The sequence below is a fragment of the Garra rufa genome, chromosome 2 (assembly GCF_049309525.1).
Source record: "Garra rufa chromosome 2, GarRuf1.0, whole genome shotgun sequence".
Classification (NCBI taxonomy): Eukaryota; Metazoa; Chordata; class Actinopteri; order Cypriniformes; family Cyprinidae; genus Garra; species Garra rufa.
This window is the reverse complement of record NC_133362.1, coordinates 61,881,545-61,899,883: the sequence shown is the minus strand read 5'-3', so window position 1 is coordinate 61,899,883 and position 18,339 is coordinate 61,881,545.

Sequence of the window (18,339 nt, the reverse complement as noted above, 5' to 3'; positions counted from 1 at the left end):
TTGTTTTAGGACAACTTAATGATTAACTTCCATCTACTTCAAATTTAAGATGTTGACTACTCGCACACATGGTGTAGTTAACCGCAGCAACATACAAAAACATTTTTGAGAAATATTAAAATTATTTTTTCCTTTAATATTTTGTAATCAAGGAGCTCCCAGTGATCGAAGACATGGCAGAAGCTGTGAAATGGATCTATTCAAATAAGCATCTGCTCAGAGGGCCAGTGGAAGAGCCTCTTTTCCTCAAAATGAACGAAGAGGACAAGGAAAAGGCCCTCAACAATCTCCTTGAACAAACAGACTCTTCAAGAGTGCCCTTCAAATTTAATTTTGTTTTCAGGGATGACATGGAGTTATTTCTGCAAGAATGTTGTGACAAATGGGCCTAAGAGTGAACTGTTCAGTTGATACATTTTAATTTGAATTAATGCAAGATTGCCATGACAAAATGTGCGAATTGTGTGAATTGTTCATTTTGTAATTTTTGATTTTAATTTATACATGATTGTCATGACTAACTGGGCATAATAGTGAATTGTTCATTTGGTAAACCGTAATTGTTGTAAAGTTTTAGTTTGTTTCTTTTAAAATTATGCTGCTGTTTGTGTGAGTGTGGAAAGTTTTATTGAAATGTTGGTAACACTTTATAATAACTATCCGTTATAACTAGTTAATAGATCATTAATAAACTGTTAGTTAATGAGTTATAAATGACTTGTTAAATAACAGTTAATAGTTTGTTATATATTTATAACTGTGTCTTATAGCTAGCCAATAGATAACTTACAAACTGTTAGTTAACAAGTTATAAATGACTTGTTAACTGTATTTTAATGATTTATAACTATACCTAATAAATTAGTAATAGATCATGAACAAGCTGTTAGTAAATTACTTACTAAAGACTTGTTAAGTATCAGTTAATAGTTTATATATGTTATTGGGACGTTATTCTAAAGTTGCAACTATTCTTCATTTATTAACTGTGAGTAAATAAGGAATAGTTGCAACTTTAGAATAACGTCCCAATAACATATATAAACTATTAACTGATACTTAACAAGTCTTTAGTAAGTAATTTACTAACAGCTTGTTCATTATCTATTACTAATTTATTAGGTATAGTTATAAATCATTAAAATACAGTTAACAAGTCATTTATAACTTGTTAACTAACAGTTTGTAAGTTATCTATTGGCTATCTACAAGGCACAGTTATAAATAATTAGCAAACTATTAACTGTTATTTAACAAGTCATTTATAACCCATTAACTAACAGTTTATTAATGGTCTATTAACTAGTTATAACAGATAGTTATAAATAATTAACAAACTATTAACTGTTATTTGACAAGTCATTTATAACCCATTAACTAACAGTTTATTAATGATCTATTAACTAGTTATAACGGATAGTTATTATAAAGTGTTACCGAAATGTTTTAATTTTCTTGTAGAGAAATGCATGATGCGTGTTCTTTGCTTTGGAGTAAATGTTTATTTGTGTAAGGATTTTAGATCAAATTTATAATGATTCAAATAATGAATCGAATCGACAGATTCTAAACTTGATTAAATTGATTCAGAATTAATAGATTTCACTTCTTGACCATTCGTCCGGCGAAGTAGTCAATTCAGTATACTGTATCAACTCAAAAAGGTTTATATTATACTCCTGGCCAAGATCACAAATAAACCAAAATATTACCTTAGGAAATTTTAAAGCTGAGGCAGCTTGGATCTAAATACAGATAGAACTTTCGTGAACATAAAGTCAAGACACTTCTTTTAATGAAACAATGATTTATTGAACTACTCTAAGAAACAAAACTAATCTACTAAAACACAAACACACATACATTCACACTTACCCTCATACAGTTCCGGAGATGATAAATTACTGAATTGAAGAGAACCCCAAATGTTCTAGTATCTGCTACTAGTTCCTAAATCGCAACCTTAGAAAACCACAAAAGCAGAGATCTAACTTAAATGATATCGCACCAGATTTCAGCAAGAATGTGAGACCTTGTTTTACTTGCATTTTGTGCCGGTGTTGTGCCGAAATCTGTGACCCGTCGAAAACTGTGACCAGGGGTCGCTGTTCAGCCAAAAATTCGCTCGGGAACGTGCTTGGCACTCGCGCACGTGATCGTGAGCGCGCTGACAAGATAGACCCGACGCTGTGGAGTGGAGCGGTGATCTGATCGCAGTTTCTTAGATAAACACGTCCTAGAAATACTATAATAAGGGTCGCAACGAGTGAGCTGAAAATAATTGCTTCAGCCATGCTGCTTATATATATATATATATATATATAGGATATGTGTGTGTGTGTGTGTGTGTGTGTGTGTGTGTGTGTGTGTACATTTGTATGTACAACATTTACTCAATAAAGGATCAAAAATAATGAATATTACATTTATCTTTGTCCTCATTTCTAAATATATTTGTATGTATCAATATAGCCAAATATTGTCAATGCATTTAACACTACTTCCAAATATATGGAAATGTATTATGCAGTGTATCAAATTACATTTAGCAGTATATTCCCATATATTTTATCTTGTAAGGGCTTGTTGTTTTGTTTACATGACTGATCATAATGTTTAATAAACTTGTGAAGATTCAGCCCATCTTCTTTCTATTCTTTTAAGCATATTGGCATCTTTACACCATATTTCCATTCTCCTAATGCTGGATTTTTTACACCTGTCCTACAGAGGGCTTTCTCTAGCACATCTGATTCAATTCAGCAGCTCATTCTGGTCCGTTAGCAGCCCATGCAAGACAGGTTTGCAATACCCTGCCAAACCAATAAAAGGGCACTTTCAACACCCATGCTTTTACAAGTGTCACCTAAGTGATGAGTTTAATGAGTGTTTACTTGGTGTGCTCCAAAAAAGTGATTTGGGTACAATAGTAACCATTCTGAATATTGAGAGTAATTTGAAAATGGATCCTTCTATTTACAAAGAAATTGTGGATTACATTTCTACAAATCAGTATCCACCTGCAGCAACAAAAGCTGCAAAATTTGTTATTAAAAGAAGGGCAGCTAACTACATTATTCAAGGTAAGTTTCTAATTACATTTGTTTGTTTTGATGAAGCTCACACACAGTCACAGACTTTTAAAATATGTAACACAATATTAATACTAATAATAATGTAGATTATACGTAATATTTTGCAATTATAATCAGATGGAGTGCTGCACTACATAAAACACAAGGGCACTGCCAAAGAACTCCATCTAAATGTTCTTTGTGGCTCCCAGGAGGCTGACAAAGTGTTTCAGGAATTTCACTCGAGTCAATTTGGTGCTCACTGTGGCCAAATAAAAACCAGAGATGCCATTTCTAAAAGGTACTACTGGCCTGGAATGACTTCGGATATTGATGGTTGGGTAAGTACATATTTGCTGTCTGTGATTATAATATTAAAACTTTATGTAGCACACATGCAGTTTATAGAAATACATCACCCAAAAATGAAACTTACTTAATAACTAACTTAGGCCACTGAACATATACAACTTGTTTTCTTTATGTAAGAGAACTTAACAATGAATTTCCCACTCCCATGCAAATAAAACAACATCTAAAGAGACTTTTGGAGGTCCAAAAACCAATGCCCATTCACTTGCATTGGAGGAGGGACATTAATAATATAAAATGTTACTTTCTCTTCAGATAAAGAGAGTATATAATCAGATACCTATTATAAATTATCAGCCGGTTTAACTTTTTGGTTAAACTTGAGTGAATAGTTTTGGATAAACCATCAATTACAGCAGTCTAATAACTGAATAATGTTCGTTGTGCTGAAGGTTGCCAGGTGTGTAGTATGCCAGTCAAAACGCAGTGATATAAAGAAGCCAGTGGAATACATCCCAATAGAGGTATTGTAAATTGTTTTAGTAGATATGTCCATTAGTAATTTGGGAAACATTTTGCACAATATTTGGCTTGCTTTAATGTGTTTTAACTAAATTGTATAATTTGTTTCATAGGTTAGCAGCCCTTTTGAGCTTGTCGGTATGTACCTTATAGGGAAACTAACCCCTACTGAGGATGGACATCAATATATTTGCGTTTTGGTGGATTATTTCACAAAGTGGCCCCAGGCATACCCTCTCAAATCAAAGTCAGCAAGTGAGGTTACAAATTGCATTGTCAAATTCTTCTACCAGTTTGAGGCCCCCAAAAGAATTCTGACTGATCAGGGAAGGGAATTTGTCAATGCAGTATGTTTCATGATATATGTTGATATATGCACAGTTTTGGGAATTAAAAGGAGCTTGTGTGCACCCTATCATCCTCAAACTAATGGGTTGGTGGAGAATTGAATGGGACAATACAGAGGTAATATATGGATTTATTATTGTTAATTATTTTTGTCTTAATTGTTAAATGTTGTTAGGGCTCACAAAACTTAAGGTACTCCCTGAAACCCTGTTGGATCTCACTCTTCTTGTTTTTGTGTGTGTGTGTGTGTGTGTGTGTGTGTGTGTGTGTGTGTGTGTGTGTGTGTGTGTGCGTGTGGTTGGCTGGCTTAAATGCAGAGCACAAATTTCACACGTCACATCCTTTCCTTCCTTTCCTAGTCTCAAACTTGAGTACAGTTTTACTGGCATTTGGTTGATGTTAATTTTGTGCCATGCAGGTAAAAGAACCTTGGGAGGTGCTTGGATTGGATTTGATTGGACCACTTCCAGAAACAGCACGCAACAGCAAGTATTTCCTTACCATGACTGACCTGTACACCAAGTGGGTGATTGCAGAACCTATGCAATCTAAGACAGCAGCTGAGGTGTCTTCAATAATAACCACAAAGTTGTACTTGTTCGGCATGGTTAGGAAAATTATTACAGACCAAGGGAAGCAGTTTGTCTGCAAGGTGAAGTTTTGTAAATGTTTAATTATGTTTTTCTCCCTACTTTAGTTTAAAAGTTGTTGTCTACCGTTACTTCGGTCTTGCAAATTTAACTTATGATCCCTCTGCAGCTCAACGACAGCATTTTCAGTTTGCTGAGAATCAAGCATGCCGTCTCCAGTGTTTACCATCCGCAAACCAATGGGCAGGTAACTCTTTGGATACCGGTTCTGTAAAATCTATTGTGGCCTTATGGATATTCATTAACTTTATTAATGCATTGATATGTACAGGATGAAAGAACTAATCAAAATATCAAGCGTGCTCTCAGGAAGTATGTGAATGAAAACCACAATGACAGGGACCTCCACCTTCCTGCATGGTGTATTTGTATATCATCAGATGGACCAGCAGAGAGAAAGTTTCTCCAGGACCACTGCTACTCAACATTCAAATGGCAGACAGAGCACCCATATGCTTGTTCAGGTGCAAAGTGGGAGAAGGATTTGGGCCCTATTCAAGATGAACTGGTAAGTATTCCTTATTTAGTGGCACTTTGCATATTTAAATGATAACCATTATTTAATCTGTAAAACTTTACCTTTTTAGTTAAAGTGTGTGTTGGACAAAAATCGACCATCAGAAGAGCTGATCATAAAGCATGGGAAAATTTGCCTCACACAAGAAGACTTCTGGAGCTTGGGTTTAAGCCAGTTCTGTCACAGTCAGGCGGGGTTGAGGAGTGGAGATGGATTAGGAGAACCGGAGTGAATGAAAATATATAAGTTTGTTAAATAAAACACTGATTATAATAACAAACAAACAAAAACCTGGAGCATTAAACGGGAACATGTAACATCAACGACGGACAGCTGGGAGTGATCAGACACAGACTTAAATACACAGAACCAGGGCTTAAAAACGAAAAAAAAAAAAAAAAATCCATTCGGTTGACTCCAAGCAGAATCGATATTATAACGTTTCTGTTCTTGCGTTCCTCATTAAAAAATACGTTCCGAAAATGGTTTTCTAGAAAAAATACCGGTTAATAAACGTTATTTTATTACACGGCGCGACAGATAGATAGATAGTGTGTGCCTTTTAATAACATGTTTCCCAGCTAACAGGGAACGTTCCCAGAACATTCACTAACGTTCTTTAAAAGTTGTGTAAATGTTAGTACAAAACGTTATAAAAATAATGTTTTTGGAACGTTCTTATAACATTGTTAATGTTCTTGCAACGTTGAGAGAAAACGTTCTTAGAACAATGTTCTTGGAACGTTTTTAGGACGTTATTAGTAATTGATGAACGTTCTTATAATGTTGATAGAAAACGTTCTTACAACAACGTTCTTGGAACGTCTTTGGGACGTTACTTATACCTAATGAACGTTCTCTTAAAGTTGAAAGAAAACGTTCTTACAACAACGTTCTTGGAACGTCTTTGGGACGTTACTTATACTTAATGAATGTTCTCTTAAGGTTGAAAGAAAACGTTCTTACAACAATGTTCTTGGAACGTCTTTGGGACGTTAGTTGTACTTAATGAATGTTCTCTTAAAGTTGAGAGAAAACGTTCTTACAACAACGTTCTTAAAACGTCTTTGGGACGTTACTTATACTTAATGAATGTTCTCTTAAGGTTGAAAGAAAACGTTCTTATAACAACGTTCTTGGAACGTCTTTGGGACGTTACTTGTACCTACTGAATGTTCTCTTAAAGTTGAGAGAAAACGTTCTTACAACAACATTCTTAAAACGTCTTTGGGACGTTACTTGTACCTAATGAATGTTCTCTTAAAGTTGAGAGAAAACGTTCTTACAACAACGTTCTTAAAACGTCTTTGGGACGTTACTTGTACTTAATGAATGTTCTCTTAAGGTTGAGAGAAAACGTTCTTACAACAACGTTCTTAAAACGTCTTTGGGACGTTACTTGTACCTAATGAATGTTCTCTTAAAGTTGAGAGAAAACGTTCTTACAACAACGTTCTTAAAACGTCTTTGGGACGTTACTTGTACCTAATGAATGTTCTCTTAAAGTTGAGAGAAAACGTTCTTATAACAACGTTCTTGGAACGTCTTTGGGACGTTATTTGTACTTAATGAATGTTCTATTAAAGTTGAGAGAAAACGTTCTTACAACAACGTTCTTAAAACGTCTTTGGGACATTACTTATACTTAATGAATGTTCTCGTAAGGTTGAAAGAAAACGTTCTTATAACAACGTTCTTGGAACGTCTTTGGGACGTTACTTACACTTAATGAACGTTCTCTTAAGGTTGAAAGAAAACGTTCTTACAACAACGTTCTTGGAACGTCTTTGGGACGTTATTTGTACTTAATGAATGTTCTCTTAAAGTTGAGAGAAAACGTTCTTACAACAACGTTCTTAAAACGTCTTTGGGACGTTACTTATACTTAATGAATGTTCTCGTAAGGTTGAAAGAAAACGTTCTTATAACAACGTTCTTGGAACGACTTTGGGACGTTACTTGTACCTAATGAATGTTCTCTTAAAGTTGAGAGAAAACGTTCTTACAACAACGTTCTTAAAACGTCTTTGGGACGTTACTTGTACTAAATGAATGTTCTCTTAAGGTTGAGAGAAAACGTTCTTACAACAATGTTCTTGGAACGTCTTTAGGACGTTAATTGTACCTAATGAATGTTCTCTTAAAGTTGAAAGAAAACGTTCTTACAACAACATTCTTGGAACGTCTTTGGGACGTTACTTGTATTTAATGAATGTTCTCTTAAGGTTGAAAGAAAACGTTCTTACAACAATGTTCTTGGAACGTCTTTGGGACGTTACTTGTACCTAATGAATGTTCTCTTAAAGTTGAAAGAAAACGTTCTTACAACAATGTTCTTGGAACGTCTTTGGGACGTTACTTGTACTTAATGAATGTTCTCTTAAGGTTGAGAGAAAACATTCTAACAACAACATTCTTGGAACGTATTTGGGACGTTACTTGTACTTAATGAATGTTCTCTTAAGGTTGAAAGAAAACGTTATTAGAACAATGTTCTTGAAACGTCTTTAGGACATTACTTGAACGTTCTCTTAAAGTTGAGAGAAAACGTTCTTACAACAACGTTCTTAAAACGTCTTTGGGACGTTACTTGTACTTAATGAACGTTCTCTTAAAGTTGAGAGAAAACGTTCTTACAACAACATTCTTGGAACATCTTTGGGACGTTACTTGTACTTAATGAATGTTCTCTTAAGGTTGAAAGAAAACGTTCTTACAACAATGTTCTTGGAACGTCTTTGGGAAGTTATTTGTACTTAATGAATGTTCTCTTAAGGTTGGAAGAAAACGTTCTTACAACAATGTTCTTGGAACGTCTTTGGGACGTTACTTGTACCTAATGAATGTTCTCTTAAAGTTGAAAGAAAACGTTCTTACAACAATGTTCTTGGAACGTCTTTGGGACGTTACTTGTACTTAATGAATGTTCTCTTAAGGTTGAGAGAAAACGTTCTAACAACAACATTCTTGGAACGTATTTTTTTGACGTTACTTGTTCTTAATGAATGTTCTCTTAAGGTTGAAAGAAAATGTTATTAGAACAATGTTCTTGGAACGTCTTTAGGACATTACTTGAACGTTCTCTTAAAGTTGAGAGAAAACGTTCTTACAACAACGTTCTTAAAACATCTTTGGGACGTTACTTGTACTTAATGAACGTTCTCTTAAAGTTGAGAGAAAACGTTCTTACAACAACGTTCTTAAAACGTCTTTGGGACGTTACTTGTACTTAATGAACGTTGTCTTAAGGTTGAGAGAAAACGTTCTTACAACAACATTCTTGGAACGTCTTTGGGACGTTACTTGTACTTAAATGAATATTCTCTTAAGGTTGAGAGAAAACGTTCTTATAACAATGTACTTGGAACGTCTTTGGGACGTTAGTTGTACTTAATGAATGTTCTCTTAAGGTTGAAAGAAAACGTTCTTACAACAACGTTCTTGGGACGTCTTTGGGACGTTAGTTGTACTTAATGAATGTTCTCTTAAGGTTGAAAGAAAACGTTCTTACAACAACGTTCTTGCAACGTCTTTGGGACGTTACTTGAACGTTCTCTTAAGTTTGAGAGAAAACGTTCTCACAGCAACGTTCTTAAAACGTCTTTGGGACGTTACTTGTACTTAATGAATGTTCTCTTAAGGTTGAGAGAAAACGTTCTTAGAACAACGTTCTTGGAACGTCTTTGGGACGTTACTTGAAAGTTCTCTTAAGGTTGAGAGAAAACGTTCTTACAACAACGATATTAAAACGTCTTTGGGACGTTACTTGTACTTAATGAATGTTCTCTTAAGGTTGAAAGAAAACGTTCTTAGAACAACGTTCTTGCAACGTCTTTGGGACGTTACTTGAAAGTTCTCTTAAAGTTGAGAGAAAACGTTCTTACAACAACGTTCTTAAAACGTCTTTGGGACGTTACTTGTACTTAATGAACGTTCTCTTAAAGTTGAGAGAAAACGTTCTTACAACAACGTTCTTAAAACGTCTTTGGGATGTTACTTGTACCTAATGAATGTTCTCTTAAGGTTGAGAGAAAACGTTCTTAGAACAACGTTCTTGCAATGTCTTTGGGACGTTACTTGAAAGTTCTCTTAAAGTTGAGAGAAAACGTTCTTACAACAACGTTCTTAAAACGTCTTTGGGACGTTACTTGTACTTAATGAACGTTCTCTTAAAGTTGAGAGAAAACGTTCTTACAACAACGTTCTTGGAACGTCTTTGGGACGTTACTTGTACTTAATGAATGTTCTTTTAAGGTTGAAAGAAAACGTTCTTAGATCAACGTTCTTGCAACGTCTTTGGGACGTTACTGGAAAGTTCTCTTAAAGTTGAGAGAAAACGTTCTTACAACAACGTTCTTGGAACGTCTTTGGGACGTTACTTGTACTTAATGAATGTTCTCTTAAGGTTGAGAGAAAACGTTCTTACAACAATGTTCTTGGAACGTCTTTGGGACGATACTTGTACTTAATGAATGTTCCAGTAATGTTGAGAGAAAACGCCTCGGGTTTCGTATGAAACCCTAGTTCCTCTAGGGAACGAGACGCTGCGTCACTCCGCTTTGGGAACGCCTCCAGCGTGCCCACGCTCTGAATCACGTGTGAAATCAGTCCAATAGAGAGTTACGTATGACGTCACGGACGGGGTGACGTCAGGAGCCAGGAAGCTATAAAGCACATGCGGTGAATGCAGCCGGCAGCTTCTGCCACCAGGAGCGCTGCAGGGATGCCATAATTGTGGTAAGCGACGCAGCGTCTCGTTCCCTAGAGGAACTAGGGTTTCATACGAAACCCGAGGCGTTCCCCTTCGGGAACGTCGAGCTGCGTCACTCCGCTTTGGGAACGATATGCCCACGCCGCCAGAATTCCAAGCCCTGCTCTGTGTGGAGCGGGTGGAGAGAGAAGGGCGAAAGTAGCCCATGAAAGAAGGGCGAAAGTAGCCCTGAGTAATGTGCGGCCCTAGCCGTCTTAGAAGAAAGGCGAAAGTAGCCCGAATGGAGCGAAGGCCTCAGCCTCTCCCGTCAAAAAAAGGGGCGAAAGTAGCCCTGAGTATAGTTGCTCTCAAGCATAAAGCGGCCTCAGCCGTGAATGGATATCAGCAGGGCGGAAGTAGCCCGAGTGATGCGAGGGCCTCAGCCTCACTCGCAAGCGGGCGAAAGTAGCCCGTGGAAAAGGGCGAAAGTAGCCCAGAGTAAGGGGCGAAAGTAGCCCAGAGTATAAATGCTGCCAAGCATGACACTGCGGCCTCAGCCGTGCTGGAAATAGGGCGGAAGTAGCCCGAGGTAGAGGGCGACAGTAGCCCGTGTTAAAAGGGGGTGACAGTAGCCCCTGGTAGACGAGGGGGCCTTAGCCCACCTGAATATATGGGCGGAAGTAGCCCAGAGCAGATAGTGTCAGCTTGTCTGAAGGGCCAAAGTGGCCCGAGTGAAACGAGGGTCTCACTTGCCAACGGACGAAAGTAGCCCGTGGCGAAAAGGGCGAAAGTAGCCCGGGGTAGAGGGCGAAAGTAGCCCGTATTTAAAAGGCGAAAGTAGCCTAAGATGATATCTCCAGCCCCCGTTGGGAAGGGCGAAAGTAGCCCAGTGTAGTTGTTGCTATCAAGCATGAGGAGTCTGCTGGAGTAAAACACAATTAGACAGCTCTGCTCGTAGAGGGAGCGTCAGAGAGGAGGGCCATAGAGCCCGGAGTATAGGGGAGATCCAGTTCGTAGAACCTGGCAAATGTAAGCGGCGTGGACCATCCCGCAGCGTTACAGATATCTTGCAGGGGGACCCCTGACATGAATGCTTTGGACGCCGCAACTTTGCGGGTCGAGTGCGCCTTGGCTTCCAAAGGAGAGGGAAGACCAGAGGACTTGTAAGCAGTTGAGATGGCATCCGTAATCCACCGACTTAGAGTCAGCTTAGAAGCTGGGAGACCTCTATTGCGAGGACCAAAACACACAAATAATTGGTCCGTCTTCCTCCACAGGGCAGCTCTGTGGACATATGTGTCCAGTGCTCGCACTGGACACATACAGTTAAGCTTCTGCTGTTCCGGCTCCGTGTATGGGGGAGGACAGAAGGCCTGAAGCACTACGGGCCGTGGCACTGCTGACGGCACCTTGGGTAAGTAGCCCGGCTTAGGGTGCAGAAACGCTTTGACCATTCCAGGGGCAAAGTCGATAAAGGAGGGGGCCACTGAAAGGGCCTGTAGATCACCCACTCTCTTGAGAGAGGAGATCGCCAGCAGAAAGGCAGTCTTAAAGGACAACAACCTGTCCGAAATTGCTTCCATAGGCTCAAACGGAGGGTTGCAAAGAGCCTCAAGTACCACGGCCAGGTCCCACGTAGGGACACGTGAGCGCAACGGGGGCCTCAGCCTCAGTGCACCACGGAGAAATCGTGACACCAGGGGAAGTCTTCCAAGGGAAGTAGTACCGAAGGGAGCGTGGAAGGCATCTATGGCCGCCACGTAGCCCTTCAAAGTAGAATGAGCATTGCCAGCCGAGAGGCGGGCTTGCAAGAAGTCCAGCACTGAAGCCAACGGGCAGTGAACTGGTTCGATTTGGTGCTGCCTGCACCAGGCGACAAACATATTCCACTTCCTGGTGTACGTCTTTCTCGTAGAGGGAGCTCTGGATTGAAGGATGGTCTCAACGACCTCAGTCGAGAGACCGGAATCTAGGAGTCGTGCCCCCTCAGGGGCCACGCCCACAGTTTCCACAACTCTGGGCGAGGGTGCAGAATTGCCCCTCCTGCCTGTGAGAGGAGATCTCTCCTGACTGGGATTTCCCATGGCGGGCCGTCTAGGAGAGACCTCAGGTCTGAGAACCAGGCTCGACCCGGCCAGAACGGGGCCACCAGCAGGAGGCGAATCCCGTCCTGGCGCACTCTTTCCAGAACTCCCGGGAGCAGAGCGATCGGGGGAAATGCGTACAGGCGAAGCCTCGGCCACGCCTGTACCATAGCATCCAGACCCAGGGGAGCTGGATGACACAGAGAGAACCAAAGGGGACAATGTGTTGTCTCCTGGCTCGCAAAAAGATCCACTTGGGCTTTCCCAAACTTCTTCCAGAGGACTTCCACCACGTCTGGGTGGAGTCTCCATTCCCCGGGCCTCAGCCCCTGTCTCGACAGGACGTCTGCTCCCACATTGAGATGTCCAGGGATATAAACTGCTCTGAGTGAGAGGAGCTTCCCTTGGGACCACAGGAGGATCTGGCGCGCCAGCTTGTTCAAGGGGCGCGAACGCAGACCTCCCTGATGATTGATGTAGGCGACCACTGATGTGTTGTCGGTGCGAACTAACACGTGGTGCCCTGTGAGGTCTGGTAGGAAGTGTTTTAGAGCTAAAAACACAGCACGCATTTCCAGGCAATTGATGTGCCAATTGAGATGGTGCTCGCTCCACAGACCTTGGGCTGAGTGGCCACTCATGACCGCTCCCCACCCGGTGAGCGAAGCATCTGTCGTTAGTGTTACACGACGACAAGGAGTTTCCAGCACCGGGCCTTGGGACAGAAACCAAACTTTCTTCCAAATGTTCAGGGCACGAAGGCAGCGCCGCGTGACCTTGATCAAACGGAATGGGTTGCCCCTCGGGGAGAACCCTTTGGTTCTGAGCCACCACTGTAATGGTCTCATATGCAGCAGGCCAAAAGGGATCACGTTGGACGCAGCTGCCATGAGACCGAGCAGTACTTGAAACTGCTTTACAGTGAGTGATCGGCCTTCTTTGACTCTCATGACTGCATGGAGGATTGACTTTACCCGAGCGGGAGACATTTGTGCCCGCATCGTGGTTGAATCCCAGACTACACCGAGATAAGTGGTTCTCTGAACTGGAGAAAGAACACTTTTCTTGGCGTTCAGTCTTAACCCCAGAGACTTCATATGGGCGAGAACGACATCTCGATGTCGAACCGCCAGTTCTCTCGACTTCGCTAGTATGAGCCAGTCGTCTATGTAGTTTAATATGCGGATGCCCTGGAGTCGCAGAGGAGCCAGCGCAGCATCTACACACTTGGTGAAAGTCCGGGGTGAGAGTGCTAGACCGAAAGGAAGAACTCTGTATTGGTAAGCTTTGCCCCCAAAAGCGAACCTGAGGAACTTCCTGTGTTGTGGAAGGATGGAGATATGGAAATAAGCGTCCTTGAGGTCTATCGTGACAAACCAGTCCTCGGACCTGATTTGAGAGATGACTTGCTTTATAGTAAGCATCTTGAATTTGAGTCTCAGCACTGCGTGATTGAGCAGCCTGAGATCTAGAATAGGACGTAACCCTCCATCCTTCTTTGGAACTATGAAGTAGCGGCTGTAAAAGCCGCTCTCTGTAAGATGAGGAGGGACCACCTCGATGGCCTCCTTCCTCAGAAGGGTTTCTACTTCTTGTTCCAACACCAGAGCCTGCTGAGGGGCCACGACCGTAGTGGTGATCCCCTGAAAGGGCGGCGGCCGAGCGCCGAACTGAATTTTGTAACCTCTTTTTACTGTTTGCAGGACCCATTGAGACACGTTTGGCAGAAGTTGCCACGCTGCCAAATGCTTTACTAAGGGAATCAGCCTCTCGAGGCTGACCTCTGGTGGTACTAGAGCTTGCGAGTCCCCCTGTCCCGCTACGCGAACGGGCGGATGCAGGGGGGACAAACCGCGGGAGACCGCTGCGCCCTGAAGCACCTGAGGTGGCAGGGTTAGCAAACGGATCTCCAGAGGGCACTGGGGAGATGTTACTAGCCCAGGGGGGCCTGCCCTCTGAAGCCCAGAGCCACTGGCGTCAGGGCTTCTTTGCCGAGGACCTCTTCGCCTGAAGGACGGCCCTCAGGTCGTCCTTAGGCTTAGAAGCCCCCGACTTAGAGCGCCTACGGGACCCCTGATGTCGAGGAGGAGTCCGCGTAGCAACGCTCCGCTTTTGTTCCTCTCGGTACGAGGAGCGGGCACTCGGGCGGGGCTGCTCCCGTCCAGCAGCCCCAGAGCTCGAGCGGCGAGGAAGAAACCTCTGGAATGCCGCCGCTTGTTGACGAGCCTGCTGAAACCTGTCGACGACGGAGGGAACCGCGTCGCCGAACAGGCCAGACTGCACAAGCGGGGCATCAAGCAGGACGGCCCTGTCGTGGTCTCTCATATCCGACAGGGTCAACCAGAGGTGTCTCTCTGCGACCACCATGGCTGCCATAGACCGCCCAATGGCACGGGCGGTCTCCTTGGTGGCTCGCAGAGCAAGGTCGGCGGTACGACGCAGCTCGCTGACATCGACCGCCGCCCCGTCCTCGCCCTCATCGAACTCTTTCAACAGGTCAGCCTGGTATGCCTGCAGCACTGCCATGGTGTGAAGGCAGGCTGTGGCCTGACCTGCTGCCGAGTAGCCCTTCCCCAGCAAGGAAGATGTTGTTCTTAAAGGCTTGCTGGGGAGTGCCGAGGTCTTTAGGGACGATGCTGAACTCGGGGACAGATAGCTAGAAAGCGTCTGTTCGATTTGAGGCATCGTCCCGTAACCGTGCTCACGAGCCCCCACCACGTTGGAATATGTGAAGGCAGACTGAGCGTGAACACGGGCCGAAAATGGCTTTCCCCACGACTTCGACACCTCAGTGTGGAGGTCGGGGAAAAATGGCAGACCTCGGCGTGGAGGTGGGGCTTTTGGGCGCAGAAACCGCTCATTTAACTTTGTCGGTTTCTGCTCACCAGTCACCACGTCTGGCCAGCTGATGTTGAGCTTGGCAACAGCACGGGTGATCACCTCCATTAACTCCTCGTACTCGAGTGGCTGGGCGGGCGTGGTTCCAGCCTGCTCGCCTACATCCATATCTCCCTCCTCAGAGGAAGATAGACGCAGCGGCGAGTGCTCCTCCTGGCGAGAAGAAACCGACGAGCGGGCTTCTACGCCAGAGAGAGGCATGGATCTGGCAGAGGAGGATGGAGAAAGGGGCTCGCCCGTCTCCAAACTCGATACCAGATCCAGTTGCGATCCCCACGAATGCAGGCGCCGCTCAGCCTCAGCCGAAGCGGGACCTGATCCGCGAGGAACGCTGGTGAGGGCTCCTTCCTCAAAAAGAGCCCTCCGGGAGCGAAGCGTGCGGAGGGGAAGCCGCAAACAATGCACACAGTCAGCCTCCTCAAAGGCTGACTGGGCATGCCTCACTCCCAAGCAAGCAACACACATAGCGTGTGTATCCTCGGCCGTGATGTAACGTTGGCACGGAGGAATACACTTCTTAAAACGCTTGCTATCGCTCATCTCTATCTATGTTAACACTCAAATAAAAGTGAAGCAAACTGGCCTCAAAAACAGTGTTAACAGACAAACAATTCACACAGAGCGCGACTGAAAGACAGAAGCTGCCGGCTGCATTCACCGCATGTGCTTTATAGCTTCCTGGCTCCTGACGTCACCCCGTCCGTGACGTCATACGTAACTCTCTATTGGACTGATTTCACACGTGATTCAGAGCGTGGGCACGCTGGAGGCGTTCCCAAAGCGGAGTGACGCAGCTCGACGTTCCCGAAGGGGAACTCTCTTACAACAATGTTCTTTGAACATCTTTGGGACATTACTTGTACTTAAGATTATCTATAAGCTAATGTGCTTCAAAACAAGGACAAAATTCACGTTTACAAGACATGGGCATTCAAATCTTTCAGTCTCGTCACTTCCGGCAATATGAATCAACGATTTTGATGATATCACCGTGCACTTCAATTTCTCATCAAACGTTCTGTCCAATCAAATGCTCTCTAGAGTCTGTAGTGTCCCGCCCCTACACTATAAATAGACGCTGAATCTTAGTGATGGGAAGTTCGGATCATTTTACCGACTCGGAACTTTGAGTCTTGTTCAGCAAAATGAACAAATCTTTTTTCGAGTCATTTCGTTCATTTTACCAAAATATAATTTAAGAGCTACGTTTTACTTCCATAACACATGTAAACACATGTAATGCTCATACATGTTAATATAACGTTGATCCCACTACAAACAAGACAAAACTATAAGCTATTAGAAATAAAAGATTGATGCATTGTTTACCTAGATCTTCATGATTAGCTCCCTCACTTCTATCTGTCCCGGTTCGAGTCGTTCGTTCATTACGTGACAACCCCATAAGCTTAACCTATGCTGCCTGAGCCGGAAACAGAATTGATTAGTTCATCTCTCGAGTCTTCGTGTTTGAGTCCTTCGTTCATAGTTGCGCAATTGCGCATGCGCGACTGAACGAATCACTCCCCGAGACGACTCGTTCTTCTCGAGTCACATTAAGATTCGTTCAAAATGAACGAATCGTTCAAGAACGACCCATCACTACTGAATCTGCGGCTGAGATTGTTCACTTGTTCAGTGTAAAGGCGCGGTCACACTGCACTTTTCGTTCCATTGACTTCCATTCACACGCATGCGAATGCGTTAGACCGGAAACACAAGCCCGTGCGAAACATTTCGAATTTCGCTGCGTTTGAAAGTTCAAGCTGGGTGAACTCTAACCTGCGAAATCATATCACGTGACTCAGTGTGACCAACAGGAGATCGATACGTCACAGCTTGACCTCTAGCTGAATGAAAATAACCTTAAATTTAAACATTTAAAACTCCAGTACTGCAGTAAAGTGTAGTAGATTGCATGTTTTTACATTTGAAATGTACAATTAGTTGTCATGTGCTGAATTTAACTTTTTAAAAAGACTGCATAGCATGACGTCATATCACGACCATTTCAGCAGGATCCGAGGGAATTTCGCATGATCAAAGTCTAGTGTGACCGCGGCTTAAGTGTTTTCTGTTTGGTGAATGGCATGTGGTGCGCAATGTAGGCGATAGAGAACGATTCAGACTGGTTCTGTCACGCGAACCGCGGCAGCGCGCAGTCTACTCCGGTCTTGGCTCCAGTCCAGAGACGCGATCGCACGAAGCGATCATATGTGCGATCGGCATGTATTAAACTACACAGCCTCAGCATGATTATGATCACTATTTTGTTTTAGAAAAAGTTTCATATTGAATCTGTGGAGTAATTTATTGGACTGTGGCTGTCATAAGCTTACAAATGCGGCTATAAATGGAACGCTATCAGGGGCGTGTTTACGTTAGGGGGGGCCCTAAGCAAACCTCCTGGAGGGGGCCAGCGATCAGGTTCCGGGAGAAATCATGATCGTGATCTGAGGGGGAATCCCCTTCAGGAGATCGCGTTCCCATCTGAAAAAATTACCATCGTGGGAGAAATCGGTCGCGTGGGGACTTGGGGAAAAGTCGCGAGGCCCCCTGGCTCGCGGGGCCCCACGCAATTGCGTGCTTTGCGTGGTGGGTAAACATGCAACTGAACGCTATTAGCTATTCAAAATAAGTGGGCGGGGCTAGGCGATATGTTTTTGTTAAAAGTACGTCACCACATAGAATAACGCTGCGTGTTTCAAGGGACTTCAGTGGATTTTTAATGAATGTTCTCATAATGTTGAGAGAAAACATTTTTAGCAGAACACTCTTAGAATGTTCCTGTTATATTATTAATATAGGCCAAATTATAAAATATATTTAATATATTTAACAATTAAACATCATTATACACAATTATTAATTGTGCTCTTTATAAACAACAGTCTTGCTTGTGATTTTGATCAATTATTCTATAATACAAAAAAATAAGATTTTTTTTCATTTATTTAAAATTCAGGTGACATTTTATCACAATATCCATATTTTTTTTTTAAATGGCACAACAGTAACAAATGAAACCAAGACTTTTATTTATGTTATGTTATGTGCATGTTTAAACTGCAGTTAATTTTTTTATGCAGTTAAAAAAGTTTAATTAATAACTTATTGAATAAGGAAACATCAAATTCTGCAAAACTGTTCATTAAGCTTTCTATTAAATTTCACATTCGAAAACACATGAAATCTGAAAACAACATAAGATGTATTTCTTATGTTCAAATACATTTAAAAAAAT